Source organism: Pteropus alecto, unplaced genomic scaffold (assembly GCF_000325575.1).
Source record: "Pteropus alecto unplaced genomic scaffold, ASM32557v1 scaffold22, whole genome shotgun sequence".
In the NCBI taxonomy this organism is placed as follows: Eukaryota; Metazoa; Chordata; class Mammalia; order Chiroptera; family Pteropodidae; genus Pteropus; species Pteropus alecto.
In genome coordinates this window covers 22,644,870-22,651,609 of record NW_006434839.1, presented here as the reverse complement: position 1 = coordinate 22,651,609, position 6,740 = coordinate 22,644,870, and the positions used below count along the sequence as shown (strand labels likewise).

General features: G+C 38.8%; 1 pseudogene; it reads left to right on the top strand.

Moving 5' to 3' along the window:
* Positions 1-3,193: 3,193 nt before the first annotated feature.
* LOC102893154 lies at positions 3,194-5,108 on the top strand (annotated as a pseudogene).
* Positions 5,109-6,740: the final 1,632 nt, after the last annotated feature.

Genomic DNA, 6,740 nt, shown 5'->3' with positions numbered 1-6,740 from the left:
CCACTGAGTGTGTTTGTTATGGGGCTTCTTGGGAGGGGTTCTGTAGCAGGCCAAGGTCAGCTGCTGCCTGTGCTCTGCTGAACTGCAGATGGTTGCCACTTGTGCTGGACTTACAGATGTCTGGAAGAGGCTAAACTGCAAACTGAGGCTAGCTGCTGCTAGTGACAGGGTTAGGCTGCTGAGCAAGTGGTATAGGGCATGCCAAGGCTAGATGCTTCTTGTTTGGAATTTGTGAACCTTTGAGAGATTTTTGAAAGTCACAACATGAGCCAAGACAGGCCACTTGTTTGAAAAAGCCTGGAAGTGGCTTGGGTGGGCCCATAAGTTGGGTGGGATGGGTTCTCAGGGAATCACCAAGGTGGGGGAAAAAGTGTTAGCTAGGTTCCTGGAGATTCAGATACAGGACCCACTTGTGTCTGCATGCTAGGTGAGGAGAGGGCTCAACAAAGGAACAATTGTTTCTGTAAGCACTTCTGTGTGAAAGCTACACCACCAACCCTGCCCTGTAGCCAAAGAATTCAGTTCCTCTCCATGTATCCCTGGTGCCTTTTGAGCTACTGCCCCAGTGCTGGAGCTCACAGCAAGTGAGTCATGAGCAAGTAACTTCATGCATGGGCTCTTTAAGAGGAAGCCTATAACTCCAGTAGCCCTCCGTCTTAGCCACAATCTCTGCTGGTTTTCACAGCCAGAAGTTGTGAGGACTTCTTTTCCAAGCACTGGAACCCTGAGCTGGGGAGCCTGACATGGGTCTGCAACCCCTCACTTCTCAGGGGGTTCTCAGTAGCTGATCTCTCGCCACACGTGTGTGTGGGATCAGCTTGTTTTGCATCTCTGTTCTGTTTCAAAGTGGCTTTCTCTGTATATCCTTAATTATAGGACCTGTTCAGCTAGACTTCAGGGGATTCTGAAGTCTAGGATGGTTATTTTGTAGTTTAGTTGTAGTTTTGATGTGGTTGTGAGAGGAGGCAAGTACAGCGTCTTCCTATTCCTCCACAATGACTGAAAGCTCCTAATTATCTAACTAAATAGGTAGATCTTATTCTTGTGAAGTATCTTTATTTCTGGAAATGGTCTTTGTCTTCAAATTTGTACTAATATTAGTAACAACTTTATGATTAATATTTGTATTCTTTTTCCATCCTTTAAAACTATCAGTGTCTTTATATTTAACATGTATTTCTTATAAACAACATATTGTTGGATTTGGGTTTTCACCAAGTATTGGTCAGTCCTGATTTTGTCCCCCAAGTGACAACTGATAATATCTGGAGACAATTTTTTTTTTAATCACAATTAAAGGGAGAGGGATGCTGCTACTGCTTTCTAGTGGGTAGAGGCCAGGGATGCTGTTAGACATCCTCAGCAATCCTGTGCATTGTGTAGAAAACGACAGTTTTCTACAACAAAAAGTTAGGTAGCCCAAAAACGGGCTGAAGGAGCAAAACTTACTGACTTTTAATTGATACCATTAGTCTATTTACACTTAATATAATTAGCAATAAGCTTAATTTTAAATCTGATATCTTGCTATTTGTTTTCCATTTGTCCTGTTGGTTATTCATTCCTTTTCTTCTTTTCTACCCTCTTTTGAATTAATCAAGTGTTATTTTTTTAGTACTCTATCTCCTCTAATGACTTCATATTATGCTTCTCTAGTGTAATTATCCTGGTCACCAAAGTTTTCAATTATTAATTTATTTTTCTATTTATTTCAGTATGAGCTCACAGGTTCCTATTTTATGGGTTATTGTCTATTAATATCATTATTTTAATGCTTAAATTGTTCCAGCTTTTGCCAATAGGATTTGCTTCAAGCTGACTTTCATGCCTTTTTGACTTGTCCCTGTTATTCTTTTAGCACTGTTTGCTTTCTGGAACTAACAAATATTCCAAGCTTATCTTGTTTGTTTTGCTCCTCCAGCAAAAGTAATCAGAAGTAATCAGTTATTTCTCTAAAGATGCCTGATTCCTTTCAGTAGACAATAATATTCAGCAGCTGTGATCTAGAATCTAGATGTATTCATTGCTACTGATCTCAGGCACTTTTAGTAGACAAAGTCTGGGATTATATGTATAAAAATACACACATGCACACATATACTTACAGATTTACATCTATATTAATTTCTATATCTACCTAATACTTCCTCTTCCAATCCAGCACCTTTAGAATCATTCTAGTTCTCTTCATTTCCATATTTGCAATTCCCTTCAACAGAAAAATCCATTCCCATTATCTTTAATGTATGTTCATATTTGATTAATCCCTCCTTATGTAACCTATCTCTCACCATCATCTCTCCCATATCTTTGGTGTGGATACCCTCCTGAGTCCATGCCAGTTTACTCTTTGTGGAGTGCTCCTGCCATATGTTGACACCCATTGTCAGGGACTGCTACCCCCCTACCCCCACATACATACACGAGTGCCATCCAGTGACTTTTCTATTTCTGATATATTAATTCTAGAATATACATTTGGTTCTGAAATTTCCTCTTTGCTTATTATCCATCTTTTCTGTAAATTCCTCAAAACACTTTTTTTTTTTTAAGTTCTTGTCTGCTAGTAATCTACAAGTCTCTATTGACTGCTTACTCTTGATAATGGGTCCAATTCCTTCCCTTTTCATTAGACTTATAATTTAAAAAAATGTTTTCTGTATTAGGCATAAAAAAACAGTGGAGTAAAACATAATTTTGTGTCGGTTCAGAATGCATGCCTTTCATTCTGTGGTTGTTAGAGTGAGGGACTTATTTTTCAAGATCCCTCACAAGTTGAACTGAGCTGTTGCTGAGCTGCAGCTTTAATTACATTGAGTTCAACTTTGTTTAGTTTAATCCCTAACCTCCCATGCCTCATCTGCCAAGAGACTGAGCAATTTAACTTCTTTAAGTGTTTTAACTGGAATGAGTTGGGTCTCAGTTTTAGTTTGAAGCCAAATTTTGTTCCAACTCTGGCAATTAAGTGTGATGTGCAAAACTGCATAAACTCTTTGCTTACTAGGCCCTCCTCCACTGCAATTTTCTTGGCAAAAATTCCAGGGAAAGGGACAGAATTGTTTGGCCAGACACTTAATGCCCTTGCAGACCCATCTCACAATGTTGTCAAAAGTTTAGTTGGTTTTGTCATTGAATGTGGGGGCAGCTATCCAAATCTTTCTTCTCTGCAAGCTGCATGTACACTGAAGCAACCATGTCAAAGGGCTCTGGAGTTGGCATTGATTTCGGCACCACCTAGTCTTGTGTGGGTGTCTTCCAGCATGAGAAAATGGAAATAATTGCTAATGATCAGGGAAACTGAACTACTCCATGTTATGTCAACTTTACTGAAAACCGAACATTTGATCAGTGATGCCACAAAGAATCAAGTTGCATTGAACCCCACTAACACTGTTTTTGATGCCAAACGCCTGATTGGATGTAGATTTGATAATGCTATTTTCCAATTTGAAATGCAGCATTGTCCCTTCATGGTGGTGAATGATGTTGGTAGGCCCAAAGTCTAAGTAAAGTACAAGGAAGAGACAAAAAGTTTCTATCCAGAGGAGGTATCGTCTATTTTGACAAAGATGAAGGATAGCGCAAAAGCCTACTTTGAGAAGACTGTTACAAATGCTATCATCACAGTACCTGCTTACTTCAATGACTCTCAGTATCAGGTTACCAAAGATGCTGAAACTACTGGTCTTAACATACTTAGAATCATCAATGGCCAACTGCTGCTGCTATTGCTTACGGCTTAGATAAAAAGGTTGGAGCTGAAAGAAAAGTGGACTTTTGATGTATCAATTCTTATAATTGAAGATGGAATCTTTGAGGTCAAATCTACAGCTGGGGCCACCCACTTAGGTGGAGAATACTTTGACTACTGAATGGTCAACCATTTTATTGTAGAGTTCAACTGCAAGCATGACATTAGTGAGAACAAGAGGGCTGTTGCTTCCGGACTACTTTCATATGTGCTAAGTGTACTCTTTCTTCCAGCACCTAGGCCAGTATTGAGACTGATTCACTCTATGAAGGAACTGACTTTTATATCTCTATCACCTATGCCATATTTGAATAATTGAATGCTGACCTTTTCATGGCACCCTGGACCCTGTAGAGAAAGCCCTTCAGGATGCCAACCTTGAAAAGTCCCAGATCCATGATATTGTCTTGGTGTGTGGTTCTTCCCATATGGGTGTGGCTCTACCCATATCCCCAAGATTCAGAAACTCCTACAGGACTTCTTCAATGGAAAAAGAGTTCAAAAAGAGCATTAACCTTGATGAAGTAGTTGCTTATAGTATAGTTGTCCAGGCAGCCATCCTATCTGGAGACAAATCTGAAAATCTGTTTATGTTTTGCTGCTGTTGGATGTCACTCCTTTTTCTCTTGGCACTGAAACTGCTGACAGAGTCATACTGTCCTCATCAAGCACAATACTACCATTCCTACCAAGCACAGACCTTCATTACCTATTCTGACAACCAGCCTGGTGTGCTCATTCAGATTTATCAAGGTGAGCAGGCCATGACCAAGGCTAATAACTTGCTTGGCAAGTTTGAACTCATAGGCATACCTCTTGCACCTCATGGTTTTCCTCAGATTGAAGTCATTTTTGATATTGATACCAATGGCATCCTCAGTTTCTCTGCTATAAATAAGAGTACAGGAAAAGAGAACAAGATTACCATCACTAATGACAAAAATTGTCTGAGCAAAGAAGACACTGAGTACATGGTCCAGGAAGCTAAGTACAAAGCTGATGATGAGAAAGAGGTACAAGGTGTCTTCCAAGGATTCACTTGAATTCTATGCATTCACCATGAAAGCAACTGTTGAAGATGAAAAACTTCAAGGCAAGATCATTAATGAAGTCAAACAGAAGATTCTTGACTAGTGCAATGAAATTGTCAACTGGCTTGATAAGAACCAGACTACAGAGAAGAATCTGAATATCAGCAGAAAGAGTCTGAAAAAGTCTGCAACCCCATTATTATTACCAGGCTGTACCAGAGTGCAGGAGGCATGCCAGGAAGAATGCTTAGGGGCGCTTCCCTGGTAGTAGAGCCTTTCATACAGGTGGTGCCTCTTCTGGGCATACCAACGAAGAGGTTAACTGAGCCCACCTTGAGCACATATTTAGCACTGTTTTACACAAAATATTGAAGGACCAAAATTTGTAGCAAATTCCATGGCAGTTTTAAAGTTGAGCTGCTCTATGACAGGGTGTCCTTGACACTTGAATATGAAATATGTGTGCACAGGAAAAGGAAATAATGATGCACGTTATAAACACTGTATTGTAAAGCGGAAAATGCGATGCCTTAATAAATAAAACTGTATTTAATATTGGCCAAAAAAAAGTTTAGTTGGTTTCTTCTTTCTTGTAAAATCTTCTGGTATATGGCAGCTCCACTTCTAATCCACCAACACTCAGTCATTTGCCCCATGTATAGTAGCTGCTTCAATCTCTGCTTACTTAATGAACTCATCCCTGTCTGGGATTTATTTCATCTAGATTTGTTTGTATATACTACTCTGAAATAACTCCAATAAAGAGTATGTTTATTTTATCTGGACTTTTCCTGTTTCCACTGGATCAAAGTTCTATTTTACATCCTGACCAGAAGTCAATTTCACCATGTTTTTCAAGTGTGAAATTTACATTGGCTTTGAGTTCAAGACAATGAACACATGACTTTATATCTTCTCCAGTTCTCATTAAATAGGAAAAGAATTATTTGTAGTAATGGGACAACTGACTATACCATGAAGATGTGAGAAATGGGAGAATCTATCACCAGACCAGAGATTTTGGTATATATCCAGAAGACAAAATAGAAGAGTGTGAACTGGAAGGTAGAGAAGAACAAGTTGTACCCTAGCGGCCTCACAGAAGATGCTTCTGGAGACAAGAGTCTAACCAACCTATCACAAACCTAGAAAGGCTCTGGCATCAGAGATTATTGGAAAATTAGGGAGGGGCTAAGAATTGGGGCTGGTATTAGTGCAGTTAATGATTGAAGGTCTTTAAACTGACCTGTTGTCTCTCTTCCCTTTGCTTATGTGCTTGTAGCCAGGTATTTATCCCCTTGATAAAATACTCAAAACAGTTCTCTAAAGGGCATGTAGGTATTTACACTCAAGTAAAACCTTCCTTTTCCTGGCATGAAGGGGTTCCCACAACATAAAATCTGGCTGAGTTTGAGACCCAATTTCTTAGCCATAGCTATGTTATTTGGGGGAAAGTTACTTAAGTTCATTGCCTGTTTCCTTACTCATAAAAAGTATATCCACAATAAAAGGTGGTTGTGAGGATTTAAGAAAATCATGTATACAGAAGTGCTTAGCACAGTGCCTAGAACACCATAAACATTCAATAGATAGCCATTGCCATTTTTATTGTTATTGATCAAATACTTGTTTTATATGGAAAGGAAGAAAATAATCCAAAGGTTAGATGTTAGAAAGATGAACATCTTTTCTAATTAGGTAGGAGAAATAGGTGAGAATGAGTATCAATGTATGTGTGTGGATCACAAATTAAAACCCCCATCCCATTTTCCTTAACAATACCTAGTTGTGTAAAACAAGAAATCAATATGTATAAGGACTCCAAAGAATCTAGAAATATCTATTATAAAAATGCTTTAAAATGGCATCCATCTGAAATTCTATATTATATATATATGTGTATATATGTGTGTATGTATATATATATGAACACACATATACACACACACTAAATTAGA